The sequence below is a fragment of the Camellia sinensis genome, chromosome 1 (assembly GCF_055761805.1).
Source record: "Camellia sinensis isolate YWXY chromosome 1, ASM5576180v1, whole genome shotgun sequence".
NCBI classification, from domain to species: domain Eukaryota; kingdom Viridiplantae; phylum Streptophyta; class Magnoliopsida; order Ericales; family Theaceae; genus Camellia; species Camellia sinensis.
The window spans coordinates 140,471,987-140,492,502 of record NC_138961.1 but is presented as its reverse complement, the minus strand read 5'-3'; positions in this window follow the sequence as shown (position 1 = coordinate 140,492,502).

Sequence of the window (20,516 nt, the reverse complement as noted above, 5' to 3'; positions counted from 1 at the left end):
TGGCTGAACGGGGAATCGGAGTCTGGCCTCTAGAATGGATATGACGGTGAAGGGAACGAAGCCCGGTTTTCCCCAGAGAGTTGTATCTAGCTTGGCTAATGAAAGGTGGACGCCATTAGGGATGTTGTAGTCCTTGTGGAATTCGGCAATGCCCCCTGGTGAGTTTACTAGGAACCGGTATTTGCCCATTTATAACTTGAATTATGTATAACTTAGCCCGGAGTCCTAGCTCGGTGTTGAGATGATGTTGAGTATCTCGGTTGAGCGTGCAAAGGTGTGCCTGGCTAACCTAGTCGGACTTTGCAAAGTGGAGATAAAAAGTGTTATGCCCAGATCACTGGACTGGGCTAAAAAAGAAGGATAAAAAATAAAAAACCCTAGTTCGGTCAAAGGGTTACAGCCCATTCCTAGTTCGGTCAAAGGGTTACAGCCCATTCTTAGTTCGGTCGTAACCTAGGGTGTGACTCCAAGTTTTTGCTTGGTCATTGAGCAGGAGAGTCCTTAGTTCGACTGTAATGCAAGGGGTGGCTCGAAGTTCTAGCTCGGTCATTCGAACAGGTCCCTAGTTCGGTCAGGGTGTTATTTTGGATAAAAAACACCACATTACATGTCACACCCCAAACCCGCCCCTAAAAGTTTGGGCATGACTACTTCAAAAACGGACACTTAACTTGATGTGCATAAGATATGGGGCCTGAACGAAAGCATTAATAAAATAAAATAACATAAAACATCATCCATTGAGCTACCACTACTATGCCAGGACCGCAGATATTACATTAGATAGATAATACACATGAAGCATATACCCAAGCTTTAGTTGCCGTCATTCACATTCATACAAAAGTGCTAAAGAAGAAAGGGGTTATTTACATTCAACCATAGGCAGACAATTAAAGCATAAACCAAAAACCTAGTTAAAGCTTTACAAAATGCACGGGTTCCATCTTAAGTGCCTGGACACACTGAGGTTGACAAGAGATAGACAAGTCTCAAGGGTTGGGACTGGCTTTCCAGTTAATTACCTACAGAAACAGACAAAATACAGAGTGAGTAAAACTCAGTGAATAATAGCACATACATAATGCAGTGGTTAACTTAAATAACAAAGCATTTAACTGTGGAGGCATATGATTAATTACATTATGTAGTCATTTCTAGAACAGCCATGGCCCAATTTCCTTAACAGAGTGATTTTAAGCCCAGTAATACACAGAACGGCTATTGGCCCAGAAATAACAGAACGGCCTAGCAGCGCAGAAACAACAGAAAGGCCTAGCGGCCCAGAAATAACAAAATGGCCTAACGGCCCAGAACTAACAGAACGGCCTAGCGGCCCAGAAATAACAAAACGGCCTAGCGGCCCAGAAATAACAGAATGCCCTAACGGCCCAGAAATAACAGAACGACCTAACGGCCTAAAACTAACAGAACGGCCTAGCGGCCCAGAAATAACAAAACGGCCTAGCGGCCCAGAAATAACAGAACGGCTTAACGACCCAGAAATAACAGAACGGCTTAACGACCCAGAAATAACAGAACGGCCTGGCGGCCCAGAAATAACAAAACGGCTTTAAGTCCAGTTCATATATGTATGGACTCAAGAGGTGGCTCGCACGGATTCTAGAGGTGGCTCTCACCAAAGTGTAGCACTTAGTTCCGTACAACACTTTGTTCCATACCAGAAATCAATAAGTTTTAAAAACCAAACAATTCATACTATATCACCTCATAAACGGAATGAATTAACAAGGCAGGATGCATAAACAGAACGAATAAACTGAACAGAATAATCCCAAATTCATAAGAAGATCGTCACAGAATAGTGTACATAAATCATTTCATAGGTTATTACCAATGGGCATAATCATCTTACGTATGTCAGAACATTAACAACACTCCTTGATAGACGTCACAAGTATCATTACAGTACGATCAATAAGAACGGAACAATTTACCTCATAACAGTCTTGATTCATCATTGAAAAAACAAAATGATTCGAAATACAGGAACATCATTGTTTCGTTTGTCTACTATAAATCAATACAGGTAATGTACGGATAACAGAATGTTAATAATGCCTTTCACCAGTAAGCAATCCCAATTATGTTCATCCATTATAGGCAAACACTTATGTTGTAAGACATGTATTACCCAACAGACTATAGGAATCCCTATTAGGGTACTCGGGATATCATGTTCCCATTCAGCATATCATATTCCTGACAAGCGGAGTGTACTCCCACGAACTCTTTTTGTTAACTAATTCCATTATATGAATAGTTGGTATGAAATTCTTATGCGGAATTATGGATCATTCATAGGGTATAGCACATTACCGATAATCATTATCCGTAATCAGAATACAGAGTAATCTCTGAATCACAGCGATGTATGCCAAATCTTTCAATGAGCACACAGGTTCACACTAATTCCCAATCCACATATCATTGCTCACGGAAAACAGAATGTTAATAATAAGAAGTATTAACGGTAAATAATGTACATTCATAGTACTATTACTCACAGTGCTATAACGGAGTGCTTGTCCTTCCCGGGTTACGCCCTACACCTGTACACAACTTATACATTAATTCCTTTTCTTTCTTAATTCATTTCCTGTTTCATTTTACTTCGAATGAATTTACAGGCATCTTAAGGGCATCAAACACAAATTCCAAAAATACCAGAGGGTTAAGCACGTAAAACAGAGCAAACAATATTTTGCAGCATGGGCCGCACGTGCGGCAAGGCTTCCCGCACGTGCGGCAGTGATCCCTGCACGTGCGGCGATTCTGGCAGTGTAGTCCGAAGTTTTCCCAACAAAACCCCATTTTGGGTAAGCTTGTATAAGGCTCCAAATAGGCCCTTTAATTGATAAAGTATGGTTCTAAAACATGTAAATAAAGACTATAAACATGTATCAATCCAAATATAACCAAATCTATAATCTTAAACTCACAACCTAACTTAATTCCAAAGATTTCTATCTACCATCCATACTCATACACACACACATACACACTATACCACCATTTATTTATGTAGATAGACTCAAGCTTGATGTTAAATCCTCACTACAATTCCAAATTAATGCAACACAAGAGACAACAACTCTAGTAAGCATTTGATACAACAATATGGAGGAATTCCTACTAAATTCAAAGAGAGGGATCAAGAAGAAGGGATTAAACATACCTTAAGTTGAATTCCCTACAACTCTCTAAATTTTCCCAAATTCCTTCTTGTTGAACTTCTTTTCCCCCTTTCAAACCCTACTTTTCTCTAATTTTATTCTCAGGGAATAGTTTTAGTAATGGCTCTCTAAGTCAAAGGGTTAGAGAATATGGACATATATATATTAAAAGTGAATAAGGACGAAAATTAATCAGTTTAATCATTCCAAATTGAAATTTCACAGAAAATCATATTATGACTTAAAAATTATGCTGATCTCAAATGTGAAGTCAATTTCGGATTATTAAGCCTCTAAGGCTCTCAATTTCTAATTTAAACATCTTAAGTGTGACAGATATTTTTCCTTATCATACAGATCATAGGATTCACTTAATGAAACTCAATTTCACATAAAATTCCACAGTAAGCATTTAAATGCTCAGAATAAGGAACTGAAAATATACAAGAAACAGATACGAGGATCGGGTTATTACATTACAGATTGTAGGTGAATCCGGTTATAGTGTGATTGGGGACTTTCTTCTGGATTTTAGGGATCAAGTGTTTCTTGCCCATTTATGTGAAAACTATAGAAGTGTGTTTCGAAAAAACATGTGTATATATTTCCACACTATATATATTCACAAAGCAGAAACAAGGAAAATAAAAGGGTTGAGTCATTTACAGCTTCGATACGGAGGAATGAAGGTCGATATTGAAGGGGCGCCAGCAGGAACACAAGCTTTTCTGGTGTTTTGAACATGAAAATGGAAGCATAGAAGCACGAAGAGTGGGAGAAGATGAACAATGGTATGCTTGGTTCAAAAAGATAGGGTTTTTGTATGAAGCATGAATTTGGGCGGGACTGTTCAAAATACGTGAAGTACGAAGACGGCTGTGACAGCTGTGCTTGACCAATGAGAGTCGGCCACGTGTCCAATAGAATAGAAAACGGTTCAGATGTACAGAGCAGTTGAAAAGATGTTTATGGACCGAACTCATCGGTAGTCCGGTGGAAGGTGAGCTCGGTTGGCTTGAATATTTTTAGTTCGGCTAAAGAAAAGTAATCCCAATCATGCGTTGTAGATGGCATTAAGGGGCAATTGAGAGGGTAAAAAGCGTAAATCTGGGCCGAGCTAGAACCAGGTGAAGGTGAGCCGAGCTGTGGGCTAAGTGGAGTAGGCTTCGCCGTTGGGCCTAGTTAGCTCGGTCTTAAATAACTCAGATAGCCTAGTTGGAGTATCCCGAACCGAGGTACAGGAAGCTAAAGGGAGGAACCGAGGTACAGGAAGTAGAAGGGAAGATCCGAGCTAGGTGAAGCTCGGTCGAATCTACCGCTTAAGCATAGCAATAATTAGCTCGATCGTTTTGTCATACTACCGAGGTAAAACCATTTCACTTAGTTAAAGCAGTGATAAGGATGTTAAGGCATAAGCATCATCTTTTATAAATGTGATTCCTAGGAGGACTCTATATTGAGGAGTAAGAGTCTTACTAGGATTGTGCCACGCGGAACCTATAAAAGCTCATAATAGAACCTATGTACAAGTATCACAACTTTGATTCTCGAATACACAGAGCTTTTGTCTATTTGACTGACTTAGGCATCAGAGAGGTATCCGGCACACACCCCCCGGCTAGCTCACGTTTGTGTTTTCAGGGAGTAAAGCGACGACATTTGGAAGAGTGCAAACTTGATCAACATGGTCATACGAGAAGATTATTTCGTGCTCGTACAGTAAATATGTGTTTTTATTGTCAATTGACTTTGATATGAGCTTGTATTTAACTATTTTTAATTCCCTGGAATAAAAGTAACCATCAATGAACACATAAATTTTTGGCATATTAGGAAGAAAAGTGATAGGTGATGTTTAAATTTTGTTTTGGAGGTGGTGGTGGCACTATGAAACCGACTGCAAAAAATCTGACAGAGAAAGAAAGTACAAAGGAGGGAGCTTCACAGAGTGGTGATTCATCCCACTAATTTTTGGACCACTAATAACTCTAATGAGTTTAAAAAAAAAAAAAAAAAAAAAAAACTCAAGCCAAAACATCACATCACTTTGGTGGGAGTCACTGTGTCACATCATTAGTGATGCTCTAGAGCTCCCAATTTAGTGCTCTAAAACATTATTCGAGCTTCACATCCAGGGAAGACTATGTTACAGGACACAACTGGATAGCCAGTTATTAGTGGACTATTATTCTAGGCAACCATAACTGCGGTCCGCGGACTAAATTATGTTGTGTTGAATAGTTAGCTACAAAATACTACTTTGTTGATTTCGCTTTGAGCTTCAGCCAGCTGAATAATAATATGTTACGAAATTATGTTTGTGTTGAATAGTTAGTTAGTTACAAAATACTATGTTGTTGATTTCGCTTTTTTGCTTCTGCCAGCTGAATGGTATATTGGTTTGTGTGTGTGTCATGTGAGTGGTATGGGGTTTGGGGCGGCAAAACTTGTTGGGAGTGCAAGAGAATAATTAATTAGAGTTATGGAATGGCAATTCAACAAAGGTTTGACATTTGAACTAATTTATAAAACTGCATTTCACATAGAGAATCACCAATGTATAGTTCAACTCAGAGAGTGCAAGGCCTGTTTTATTTACTTATTCCTACATTTTCTAAAAGAGTAATGTATAGTTCTGCTAAAACCACTTAAATGTTTTCATATAATTGGTCACACGAGATAGGAGAGGTGGGTTCACACACCCACATATTTGTCTCATATGGTTATGTGAAAGCAAATTAGAGTGAATTATATTTTTACCCTTTAAAATATGATCTATTTCACACTTTGGCTCTTAAAGGAAAGATCTATTATTTGAGTCTCTACATTTCCCATTCTAGTCCAAATTTCAATTGTCTTAACATTTAAAGGGTGATTTTGATTTTTAAAATATACCCAATTAAAATTTGAAGCCAACACCTAAACCCAATTCCTATTACCCAACTTGATTGTCCATTCCCTATCAATCTCTTTATTTTAATTTTTCTCCTTAATTTTTGACCCTTTTTTTTTTTTCCCTCTACAATTGATCCCCTTCTTCCCCCAACACCTTCCCTTCAGCTTATTGCTACACTGCACATTCTCAACCATAACTCAAACCCCACCATCAACATTTATTACACCTCAATACCACTACCAAAACTCTCCACATGCTCCCACACCACTGTCTACCATTTGTCTGCTATTGTTTGTGAACGATAAAATTTAAAATTTCCCTCTATCTCTAACCTTCTTCGTACCATGTCTTCCCTCTTTCATGTCATGAACAATGTTGTTTGCGCTAAGAAAATGATAAGATGACGGTGATGGCAAAATGAAACCCTAGAAATTGGACGGGAAAAACAATGGTTGGGGTGGAGGTGACAAGGGCGCATAAGGCAATAAAGGTGACGAAGTGGGAGAAATGGGTAACATTGGGGAGAAATGAGAGAAGGGCACATTGATTTGGGGAGAAGATGTCACATGGAATTTTCAATCACATAATGATAACGTAGTTGATATTTGGATCAAAATGGGAGGTGTGTGATTTAATTTAAAGACTAAAGGGAAAGAATTTTTTTTTTAAAAGACCAAAAAAAAAAATAATGTCATACTTTAGGGAGTGAGAGTGTAATTTATCAAAACATTATGTAGACTTAGGTCTCGTTTGATAACATTACTTTTTAGTTATAACTAAAGAAGACGATAGAATAACTCCATACTTTATAAGTTATAACTAAAATAAATAAATAAAAAGTTATAACCAAATACTACATAATCAAAGATTTCATGAGCCATAATTAAAATATTGTCATAACTAAAAAAAAAAAATTGAAAATAACTAAAAAACAAAATCGCTTAATTAGGGGTGCATATAATACACTTTTTTCAAGGGGTGTGTATAGCAGAATTTCACATCTTTTAATATGTTTAGAAAGATTGAAACTAATACAAATGGTGTAAATAAATAAATGTAAAATATATATTTTAGTGTAAAATAGATGACAATATTATTTTTTCATCTATGACTTGAATTTTTGATGAAAATGGGACTAAAAGTAATGTGAATTAAACATCAAGGGGATGCCCCGGCGTGCAACCACAAAATTATACAAGTTTTTACATAAGTGATCTTGTAAAAATGTGTAAGTTAAATACAAATTCGTATAAGTTTATGAAACTTAAGATTTATGCGAATTTGTGTTCAAAGAACTTATACGAATTTGTATTCAACTTACGTAATTTTTTGATAAGGACCCCAGAGAATTTTTCTAACGTAATTTAGAAAAATTTTATTATACACATCTCTTGAAAGGAATGTACTATATGTACTCTTAATTATATCATTTTATTATTTAGGCTACGTTTGACATAAATAGTTTGGGCTAAAATAACTATAAAAAGACAAAATAGACCAAAAAGCTAATAAGATAAAATATCACATTCAAATTATAATGATTTCATTTTTTCTCTCACAAAAGTCAAAAAAGTCAAAAAACTCATTTCAAACATGGCTTTTTAATTCCAGGCTAAAATAGTTAAAAGCCAAAAAGTCAACCCACATTCCAAACGAAGGTTTATTTATAATCAATTTTCTTATTTAGTTATGATAATATTTTAGTTATGACTCATGAGATTTTTAGTTATATACCTCATGTGTGTTTGGGTATAATTTTTTTTTTCTTTTTAATTATGATTCAGAAAGTATGAAATTATATTATTTTTTATTTATTTATAAAATATATATAATATACATTTTTAAAAGGGGGTGTATCATAACCTTCCCCAATAAATTCTAAAATTTTAAGGCTTTTATTTTTATATAATACAATAATTTCACATCACTAAGGCCTTGTTTGGCATGTAACGGTTTTAGCTTAACAGTTAAAAAATTATTAAAAAAATTAAAAAGTCTATAACCTATATCAAAAAATCAAATATTTCATTTTCTCTCTACTTTTTGCACATTTTTTCATAAAAAATTAAAAAATCATTCCAAACAAACTAATTTTTTTATCTTATATTTTAACTAAAAAATTAAAAAATGATTAAAATAACCCATTCCCAAATGAGACATAACTGAAAATTACTAATTTCTTGCGCTTGTATGAGCCGTCATCTGGGTGCATCTTGTTTAGGAGTGTAAAAATGGTCGGCGGCCTGTGGACGGCTAGAACCCCTTGAGGTTTGGGGTGAGCCCGGGCTGTTTAGGCTCATTTGGGCCTGGGCCTGCCCTCCTGGGCTTGGGCCTAGGCCTGGGCCAACCCATCGGCCTGCTTAAGGTCCAGCCCGCCTGAGGTCTAATGTTTTTTTTAGTGAAAAATAATAAAATTTTGGTAGAAAAAATTTTAAACAGAAAAAAAAAGGGTCGCACCAAGCCCAAATACCCATGGGCTTGGGCCTTTTTTTTGGGGGGGGTCATGACCTGACTCGAACAGACCCGAATTTTGGTAAAAACCATTGAGGCTGTCATGACCGGGCCGGACCCAAGCCAAATTTACATCCCTAATCTTGCTGTGCTTGTATGAGACGTCATCTTTTTGCTGACATATTGGGGAGAGATGTCAAATTATTACAACTATTAAGGTGTGTTTGATTGGGGGGATTTGGAGGAGATTATTCACTATTCGGATTATTTATCTGAAGGAGTGAGATGTCCATTGTTTTTTTTTTTTTTTCATCCGCCGGACATAGAATTCGGCCGAACTCCTTATCCCCCATATGGGCGATTATATTGTCACGCCTCGTATTTTATTACTCAGATAACCTTACTAATATTCATTAATTAAGTCTATTTAGAAATAACATTTCATCATTGGATGAAATGATGAATAATTAAATATATGTGGGGATGTATTTTCTGAATACCAACACGTGGCATGGTGACGCCGACGTGTCAGCCGAGGTGCCACGTGTCTTGGTAGTTATGCCGAGGTTATCTTTGGCGAGGCTGAGGTGATCTCCGAAGATATCGGAATCCGAGATAGGCGGATAAATGGATAAGGGGCAAGAGTCCTAGATAAAAGAGAAGACTTTACTAAGATAAGGATAAAGCTCTTAGGGAGTTTATCTTTATCTCTTGAAGAATTCAAAGTTGACATTGAATTGGAGTCCATAGAAGTCAGACTTCTAGTGGGACTTGGATTGAGTAAACTATAAAAGAGAGGCACCCCCGTGGGTCTAAGGTACGCAGTTTTATACTCAAGCTTGTGAGTTTAGCACTTGATTATCTTTGAGAGATATACTGACTTGATCGTCGGAGTGCCCCCGGGTGGAAGAGCCACCGTCGGAGCCTTTTCTTTCTGTTACAGGTTTGCTGAAGCCATCTATTCTGCCGGTGCTCTCCAGCTGATTACTAGGCGGGCAGTGTGGTCAGAAAATTACCCACACAATTTGGCGCCGTCTGTCAGAACTTAGAAGAATAGATGGCCAGTGACGGACAGAGGGAAAACATTGGGGGCGACACTCCTGCTGGGAGTGGCAGACCAATTGATCTTGACTTTGAAGGAGACAACCATAACACAAAAACTCATGGCCAGGGCCACGGAGAGAAAGACGTCGGCCAGGAGGGCAACACTTCAAAGAAGACAGACCAAGGCAAGTACTATAACGAAGATAACCTTCAGGTATGAAGGGATAGGTGCCTACGGAGGGATGAGGAAGTAAAAGACTTGGCAAATAAGTTGGCGGACCTACAGTCGGTCGTCAACTTCATGATGCAAAATAATGTCATGCAGCCACCATACCCGCTGCAAGATACACCGATGCCAGCAACCAATGCCCAGAAGGGAGGAAGAGGAATAATCTCCGAAGTCACTCAGCACACCAGGAGCGGAAGGCACTCACACCGACCTTCTAGGGAAGTCGGACGAGAGGAGCCGAGGCAAGAAGAGTCCCGAAGGACACATCGAATGAAGGATCCAGGGCCCAAAGAACATCGACATGTTCAAGGGCAGGCACTCTGCTTTGACACAACCCATGGAGAAAAATCGAAACGGGCCCACCACGAGGCCGAAAGTAGTGTGCCAAAAAAATTAAAGTCCAGAGATAGCCGAGCTCCAGGTAGGAGTAAGGAAGACTTGAGGGATTACCTCAAAAGGAGGCAGCAGAATGTTGAAGCCGAGGTAACATCCCCAGTTAAGCCGAGAACACCGTTCTCGGTGGAATTGGACAAATTCGAAGCACCAAAGAGATTTAGTATGCCGAGATTCTAAATTTATGATGGTAAGTCAGATCCCAACTTTCATGTTGGACTATACCTAAATTCCATGGCGTTATATAGTGGGAACGAGCCATTGCTCTGCAAAGTATTCCCCTCATCCTTTGGGGAAATTACATCCGATTGGTTCCATAAACTACCGAAGGGAAGCGTAAAGACGTGGGAAGGCCTAGCCGAGATGTTTGTGGCCAGGTTTGTGACGAACAAACTATAGCCCTTGAGGGTCGACGCCCTGATGGCTTTAAGAATCACCAAGGAAGAAGGCCTTAGGGCCTACGCGAAGAGGTACTACGAGGTATTCAATCGAATACCCGAATGCAACCAAGAAGTGGTGGTCGTGTCTTTCAAGAATGGCCTGAAAGATGACTGCCCACTACGGAAGTCTTTGGCAAAAACATTGCCAAAAAGCATGGAAGAACTCATGGCGAGAATCGAAAAGTACGCCAGAGCCGAGGAAGATACGTTGGGAAACAAAGAGATAAAGCAGGAGAAGGGAAACGGCTCGCCAAAGCGAGGCCGAGGTAGCAACAGGCCGACCAAACAAGAAACAGAATTGAAAGGTAAACAGGCAGCGATGACGGTGTTCCGAATCCCTATCCATAAAGTCCTGGATCAAATACGAAACCAGTCCTATTTCAGGATACCAGCAAGAGCACTAGGGGAATTTATGGGAAGAAACGTTGGTAGGCGCTGTGCTTACCACAATGAAGGACACCCAACTCAGGGCTGCAGAGCCTTAAAAGCACACTTAGAAGATCTGGTAAGGCAAGGCCATCTGAGGGACCTTGTTGATGAGGCCAGAACAAGAGAAGAACAGGCAAGATTGCCTCAAGCACCTGCAGCTCCGCCTCCCCCAGCACAACAACCACAGGCAGGGGGACCACGGGTGGTTAATGTCATCCACTCAAGAGTGAGCGAAAACGACATTCGGGGAGAAACCCAAAGAGTAAAACACCTGCAGCACGTAAACCAGGTCGGACACAAAAGACCTCGGCCTGAAGAAAGCGAAGGACCGATGATAACCTTCACTGAAGCCGACCTAGAGATGGTCCAGCATCCGCATAATGATGCCTTGGTAGTATCCCTCCAGGTTGGGGAATACCAAGTAAAACGCATCCTAATAGATCAAGGCAGCTCTTGTGACATCATGTACGTCAGATGTTACAAGGAGCTGAGCCTTCATCCTGACGACCTGGAACAATCCAGCAACCCTATGGTCGGCTTCAATAGAACGCCGACATGGCCACTGGGCGCAGCAAGCGTGGAAGTACAAGCTGGAATTAAGAAGATCAAGACAGAATTTATGGTGATTGACACACCCTCACCATATAACATCATCTTGGGAAGACCATGGTTGCATGCAATGGGGGCAGTTCCCTCAACATTGCATCAACTACTACGGTTACCCACAGAGCATGGAATTGAGGAAGTTAGAGGAGATCAACTACAGGCAAAAAGTTGCTCCATGGCAGCAACGAAGTCTACTTGCAGCATTCAAGAGCCAAAAGAGGCGGAGATTGAAGACGAGGACATGGAGGTCCTAGATGATGTCGGCAAGGAGCCAACCGAAAAGAGTGAAGAGACACTAAAGAAAATCCTTGTCCAGGAGGGCGACGAAGAACGCTTCTTTCTTCTCGGTTCAGGCTTAGCCGAAGAAGAGGAAAGAGAACTGTAAGATTTTTTGAGAGCCAACATTGAGGTGTTCGCCTGGACACCTTATGAAATGCCTGGCATTGACCCCGAGGTCACTTGCCACAGACTGAATGTCGACAGGTCGGCAAAACCTATGATTCAACGAGCCAGAAGACCGACGTTGATGCACGTCGAAGCAGTAGAAGAAGAAGTAGACAAACTTCTGGAGGCCAGGGCCATCTGAGAAGTTCACTACCCGACATGGCTGTCCAACACAGTAGTAGTGAAAAAAAGAACGGCAAATGGAGGGTCTAGGTAGACTTTACCAGCCTCAACAAAGCCTGCCCCAAAGACAGCTTTCCTCTGCCCAAGATTGACCAGCTAGTAGATGCAACTTCAGGGCACGAAAGGATGAGTTTTTTGGATGCATACAGAGGGTACCACCAGATTGCCATGTACCCTCCAGATGAGGAGAAAACCGCGTTCATCACCCCTAAAGGCCTGTACTGTTACAAGGTAATGCCTTTTGGGTTGAAAAACGCAGGAGCAACTTACCAAAGCTTAGTAACAAAAATGTTCAGGCACTTGATTGGCAAAACGGTAGAAGTCTACATCGATGACATGGTCGTGAAGACCAAGGAATCTAAGGGTCATCTTGCCGACCTAAAAGAGGTCTTTGATATACTCAAAACATACCGACTCTGACTCAATGCATCAAAGTGCGCGTTTGGAGTTGGATTAGGTAAGTTTTTAGGGTATCTGGTAACGAGAAAGGGCATTGAGGCCAGCCCAGACCAAATCAAGGCCATCCTAGAGCTGCAGAGCTTGACGTCGGCAAAACAGGTTCAGATGCTTACTGGAAGGGCCGCAGCCCTAAACAGATTCATCAGCAGAAGCTCAGATAAATGTAGACCCTTCTTCAACTTGGTGAAAAAAGCCACAGACTTTCTGTGGACAGAAGAATGAGAAGCCGCTTTAACCGACCTAAAGAGGTACTTGACCACAACTCCGGTTCTTTCCAATCCAGAACCAGGGGAAGAACTGTTTTTGCACTTGGCAGTTTCAGAACACGTAGTCAGTGCAGTACTAATCCGAGAAGAAAAAATGGAGCAAAAGGCTGTTTATTATGTAAGTAAAACCTTGGCCGATGCAGAAACAAGGTATCTACCACTGGAGAAATTAATGCTAGCCTTAGTAATGGCTTCAAAAAAATTGAACCATTACTTTCAGGCGCACAAGATTGTGGTCTTAACAGAGCATCCACTGAAGTTCTTGTTGCAGCAAGGAGACTTAATAGGAAGGATAGCAAGATGGGCCGTAGCCCTAGGTCAGTATGACCTGGAGTTCATGCCAAGAACAGCAGTTAAGGGCCAAGTTTTGGCCGACTTCGTGGCAGAATTCACCCCCAAAACCATCGAACATCGGGCTCCGTTGAGCCAGGATGAGCATTGTCCCAGCAAGCAAGGAGAATCCCAGCCAAAAGCAAAAGAACAAAGGAAGGAAAAACTCAGACCCTGCAGCATCTACATCGGCGATTCATTCAGATTGTTCGTCGATGAAAGTTCGAACCGACAAGGAGCGGGGGCAGGAGTACTGCTGATATCTCCAGATGGAGAAATAATAGAACAGTCCATCCGTTTGGGGTTCAAGGCCTCAAACAATGAAGCGGAATACGAAGCATTAATTGCAGGACTAAAACTGGCAGCAGCAGCAGAAGCAGATGAGGTAATAGTTTTTTGTGATTCACAACTTATTGTTAACCAATCAACAGGAGAATTTGCAGCCAGAGACGAAAGGATGTCGGCATATGCAAAAGAGGTCATCAGATTAGCAGCCCTATTTCAGAACTACAGATTACTCCAAGTTAGCCGAGATGACAACACCCACGCCGACGCATTGGCTAACCTGGCAAGTTCAATGCAAACTGGAAAAACAAGGACAATTATGATCGACTATATGTCGGGCCCGAGCATAGAACCACGGAGCACAGGACAGGAAGCAATGTGTGTGGACATGGGGCCAAGCTGGATGGATGCAATTATTGCATTCCTGAAAGAAGGAAAGCTACCAGAAGATCGAAAGGAGGCACACAAAGTCAAACTGAAATCGGTAAGATTCTGTCTGACAGAAGATAGACACCTCTACAGAAGGTCCTTCACTGGACAACTTTTAAGGTGCGTACACCCTTTGTAGGTTGAAGATTTCCTGTATGAGATTCATGAAGGAATTTGTGGAAGCCATGCTGGGGGCAGATCATTAGCCCACGGGGCCATTACCCAGGGGTATTGGTGGCCCTACATGCAGAAGGATGCTGAAGCCTACGTAAAGAAGTGTGAACAATGCCAAAAGTTTGCACCTTTGATACATCAGCAAGCTGCTGACCTAAACCCAGTGTCCAGCTCTTGGCCGTTTGCCCAATGGGGCATGGATCTGGTTGGGAAACTTTCCCAGGCAACTGGGCAGAGAAAATACTTGCTTGTGGCAACAGATTACTTTACAAAATGGATAGAGGCAGAACCTCTTGCCAAAATCCGAGATGTGGACGTCAAGAACTTTATATGGAGAAACATCATCACCAGATTGAGGATTCCAAGAGCAATAGTTGCCGACAACGGAACACAGTTTGACAGCAAACTCATCAAGAACTTTTGTGCGAAATTCAAGATCAAAAATTACTTCTCAACACCAAGTTTTCCCCAAAGTAATGGGCAAGCAGAAGCATCCAACAAAGTAATTTTGGATGGAATAAAGAAGAGGCTGCAGGCAGCAAAAGGAAAGTGGGTAGACGAATTGCCCAACGTACTTTGGGCATATCGGACTACGCCGAGAAGGTCAACAGGTGAATCCCCCTTTGCCATGGCTTATGGCACAGAAGCTGTCATCCCATTGGAGATCGGCATCCCAGGGATCAGGACCCAGGGAGTAGAGAATGGCACCAACGACATACTCTTAGCCCGAGATCTGGATCTTTTGGAAGAACGAAGAGAGAAAGCTGCAATTCAGCTCGTAGTATACCAGCAACAACTTGCCAGAGCTTACAATAAGAAGGTCAATCCAAGAGATTTTCAAGTCGGCGACCTAGTCCTAAGAAAAGTCGTCGGCAACAAGAAGGATCCCAGAGAAGGCAAGCTTGGCCCAAACTGGGAAGGACCCTACAGAATTACTTCGGTATTAGGCAATTACTTCGGTATTAGGCAATGGAGCATATCGGCTAGAAGATAACGAGGGCAAAGCACTGCCAAGACCTTGGAACACTTATAATTTGAAATTCTTCTATCATTAGATGTGCAGTATTTTTGGCCGATGTCATCAATAAAATCTTTTCCCTTTTCTTAAAGCACATATATTTAAAGTTACATATTGGTGTTTTTGAGACCTGAATAATGAGAACCCAAGTAGAACTCAGGTTCACATTGGGGGCACAGAGAAGACAGATTATTCCTTAATTCACTTGTTGAAATTTGTAGCAATTTACAAGTTGGAATTAAGCTGATTCCTTATCTTCACTTGTTGAAATTTGTAGCAATTTACAAGTCGAAGTTAAGCTGAGATTATTCCTTAATTCACTTGTTGAAATTTGTAGCAATTTACAAGTTGGAATTAAGCTGATTCCCTATCTTCACTTGTTGAAATTTGTAGCAATTTACAAGTTGGAATTAAGCTGATTCCTTATCTTCACTTGTTGAAATTTGTAGCAATTTACAAGTCGAAGTTAAGCCGAGATTATTCCTTAATTCACTTGTTGAAATTTGTAGCAATTTACAAGTTGGAATTAAGCTGATTCCTTATCTTCACTTGTTGAAATTTGTAGCAATTTACAAGTCGAAGTTAAGCCGAGATTATTCCTTAATTCACTTGTTGAAATTTGTAGCAATTTACAAGTTGAAGTTAAGCCGAGATTACTGTTTCTCTTCACTTGTTGAAATTTGTAGCAATTTACAAGTCGAAGTGAAACCGAGGTTATAGTTTGCACAGTTATAGCAATTTACAGGTTGGTCCAACCAAAGAAGATACTTAACACTTGTTGAAATTTGTAGTAATTTACAAGATAATGTTAAGCCAATATATGATCATCTGTTAAAATTTGCAGCAATTTACAGGTTGAGGTAAAAGCTACGTATATTGTTTAAACACTTGTTGAAATTTTGTCACGACCCAAACCCGGCCCTATGGGTCTAGCACCGTAACCGGCCAGTAATCCGAGATTACCGAAGGCCTGCAGAACAGTAATACAGTAAAACAGAGTACAGGGCCTGGCGGAAGCCAATACAGTAAATAAATAGTGTCCATTGAGCTGTGACAGTCTGTATACAAAAAGGCTTTTCATATATTCACACATAAACAGTACAGAACAGTATGTACAATATTCACATCCCTTCAAACTAGGGACTCAACCCTATAGAACAGTACAGAAAACATTCCGTCTGTACAAAACAGTACGGTCTATACAAAATTTACAGTCACACAGTACAGGGACCTACTCCCTGTATAACAGTACAGTAAACAGTCAGTCTATACAGAACAGTTAGACAGTACAGAAGACAGGCGGGGGAAACAACCAAAACACCCCCAAGCCATAGCATGGCAACTCGGAACCTCGCAGTGAGGCACAAAGGCTGGCTTGACAAAACTGGAGTAACCCTGACGCCTCTAGCTGCGGTCTGGTGCCTGTACACCTACATATATATATGAGCAGTGAGCTAAAGCCCAGTGAATAACACAATATGTAAAGAGGTTAAGAATGAATGTCCTTACAGTATGAAAACAGTTCATTTCAATCAGTCATTCAGTTGTTCAGTACAGTAAACAGTCATATGTGGTACATCCATTAGCATAACAGTAATAGTAGGTCTTAAAAGACCGAACAGTAATAATGGCCATCAGTCAGTAAACAGTAGTGGTTCCACGAGGGAACCGACAGAGATCTCTGTAATAGTAACAGTAACAGTAAACCGTAGATACTAAGGATGCCACAGTACAGTTCAGAAATAAAGGACATACATTCATTCAGTAAATAATACCAGTTCAGTAAACAGTTCAGTTCAGTATTCAAAGATAATCAGTTGAACATATCTTTACACAATTGTTACTCACAGAGTTCTGGGCTACAGTATGCTAGAGCGTGCCTCCCCAGTTGCCAACCCTACACAGTTCACAGGTTGAACACACTAAGCTACACAGTTGGGAAATCTTATAACTTAATCCCTAATTTGCCTTGGTGTGTTCTACAATGATATCCTCATTAAGATGCCTTAAACTAGGCCTAAGAATGCCTAGGATGGGATGAGGATGCAAAGATACACTTAGAAAACATTTTGCAAACTTTGCTGAAAATAAGAGCCTCGCTCGAGCGAGACTTTCTACGCTCGAGCGTAAGTCCAAAATCAAAGGATTCGCTCGAGCGAGGAATCCTTCGTTCGAGCGGTCTGCAAAACAGTAAAAGTACTGGATGCTGAAATTTTACGCGCGATGGTCGCTCGATGGTCGCTCGAGCGGAGCCCTGGACAAAGGTGCTCACTCGAGCGGGGAATCCTTAGCTCGAGCGAGGAAGCCAAATCTGGAATTTCCAGATCTGCCTCCCAAGCTCAAACCAAGCATTCAACCACTCCAAACTCGACCTCTTGGGCCCAAATTCTGGAAAACATCATTAAATTCAATGTATAACAAGTTTCAAAGCTCAATTTATGAATTCAAGCCCCAAAGGTGAGTCAAATAAAACCACATTCAAACCCATTTTCAAGAACAACATTCAAACATGCATGAATGAGTTTTAAACCAAATTGAAGCTCCAAGGCTTGCTCAAATGAGCTCATTTCTTTCCAAAACCAGATGAAAACATGGTCTATAACAACAATATGAGCATGCATGTACCAATGTCCATGTAATCAACCTCAAAATGCAACAATACCAACATGCATGCAAGAAATGATCTTCAATCCATCATTTATGGACCAAATCATGACTTAGCTCTACAAATTAACATGAATCATGCAAGAATGAACTCAAGGACAGCAACAAGAAGATGGATGTCCTACCTTAATCTTGTAGAATTAGGAGTGAGGGAGCTCAAATATGCAAATACACTTCAATTACCAAGCAATTCTTCAAGTTTCCAAGGAATTCAAGGTGAATTCACTCTAACTCCCTACCTCCCTCTCTCTAGTCGGTGGTGTGCTCAAAATGAGCTGATGAAATGTGTATGTGTGAGCATAATGAGAATCAAAGATGATCCAAGTAGTGGGCCACTTAAGTGGCAAAATGGTAATTAAGTCCAACTCTTTAATTAGCTTAATTTAATCTAATTTAATCATACCTAATCAGTTTTCAGATAAATATACCATAAAATCGCATTAATTATGAGGGTCACGGAACATCAATCGGTTTCTAATTCGGCCGCCGATAAGGCCTTCAATTAGCAGTTTAAACATATAAACATGAACAGATAATCAGACAATCAAACAGATAGAATGCAATTAAGTAACATATACTCAGTTAATTCAGATTCCAATTTCAATCAGTCAGTTCAGTACTTTACTTAGTTCAATTATCAGTCAGTTATCAGTTCCGTTTAGCAGTAATCGGTAATTATCGGTAATCAATCAGTCCTTAATCAGTAAACAGTATGAGGGTTGTTACAGTCTCCCCTCCTTATAAAGAGTTTAGTCCTCTAAACTCGAGTTACCTTCATTCTGGAAGAAAACAGGATTCAGTGGAAACAGTTCAGGATATCGTTTAGCCATGTCATCTTCCCTTTCCCAAGTGGCATACACGCCACCATGGTTCTGCCAGTCAACTTTCACTAACGGGATCTCTTTGTTCCCCAGTTTCTTGATCCGTCGGTTTACAATCTGTATAGGCCGTTCCTCGTAAGTGTAGTCATCACTCAACACTACGTGGGTAGGCTCTATTACATGGAAGGGATCCCGGAGATAGTCTCTCAACATAGAAATGTGGAAGACGTTATGCATGTGCTCCATTTCAGGAGGAAGCGCAACTTGATACGCCACCGGATTGATTTTCTCAATGATCTCGTATGGTCCGACGTATCTCGGTGCTAACTTGCCTTTGACTCCAAAACGAGTCTGGCCTTTCATTGGTGTCACTTTCACAAAAACGTGATCACCCACTTCGTACTCTCTGTCCCGCCTTCGGACATCGGCATAACTCTTCTGTCTGCTCTGTGCAGTTTTCAGTCTTTGTTGTATCAGTTTCACTTTCTCAGTTGTTTCATACACAATCTCGGGCCCAAGCAAAGGCCCATCTCCAACTTCTGCCCAGCAAATTGGAGATCTACATTTTCTGCCATACAATGCCTCAAAAGGCGTCATACCAATACTCGAATGGTAGCTGTTGTTGTAGGCGAATTCAGCTAAGGGCAAGTGACTTTCCCAGTTTCCCTGAAAATCAAGGACACACATTCTCAGTAAATCCTCCAGAGTTTGGATGGTCCTTTCTGATTGGCCATCTGTCTGAGGATGATAGGCACTACTCAGTCTCAGTTCAGTACCCAGTGCAGTTTGTAGGCTTTGCCAAAACCTCGATGTAAACTTCGAATCCCTGTCAGAAACAATAGACACAGGCACTCCATGCAGTCTTACAATTTCATCAATATAGATAACAGCCAATTTGTCCGCATTATAGATTGTCTTGACAGGTAAGAAGTGAGCAGATTTGGTTAGTCTATCAACAATAACCCAAATTGAATCCATACCTTTTCTGGAGCGAGGTAATCCAACGACAAAATCCATCGTGATATGCTCCCATTTCCACTCTGGTATGGGTAGAGGTTGCAATAATCCGGCAGGTCGCTGATGTTCAGCTTTGACCTGTTGGCAATGAAGACATTTGGATACAAAATCAGCAATTTCTTTCTTCATTCCCGGCCACCAGAAATTCTGTTTAAGATCTTGGTACATTTTCGTATTCCCCGGATGGATAGACAATTTCGAATTGTGGCCTTCTCGCAGAACTCTTCTTTTCAGTTCAGTATCATTTGGTACACACAGTCTTTCTTGAAATTTCAGTACATTATTCTCAAATTTGAATCCCGGTCTCGGTTTAGATTCTCTTTCTTCGATGATCTTCTTCAAGAAGTCATCCAGTTGCTGTTTCTCTTTAATCTCTTCAATCAGCGCCGGTTGGGCAGAAATAGCAGCTAAGGTTCCACCTTGTTCTCTCAAAACAATTTCTATTTCAGATTTTTCAAGGTCACAAAGCAACTCTTTCTGTCCGGTAAGCAAACAGGCTAAGTTTCCAATCGATTTCCGGCTCAATGCATCGGCAACGGTATTGGCTTTTCCCGGATGGTACAATATCTGTAGGTCATAGTCTTTAATCAGTTCCAGCCATCTCCGCTGTCTCATATTCAGTTCTTTCTGTGTGAAGAAATACTTTAAACTCTTATGGTCGGTGTATACTTCATATGTCACCCCGTACAGATAGTGACGCCAGATTTTCAGTGCAAATACTACTGCAGCAAGTTCCAGATC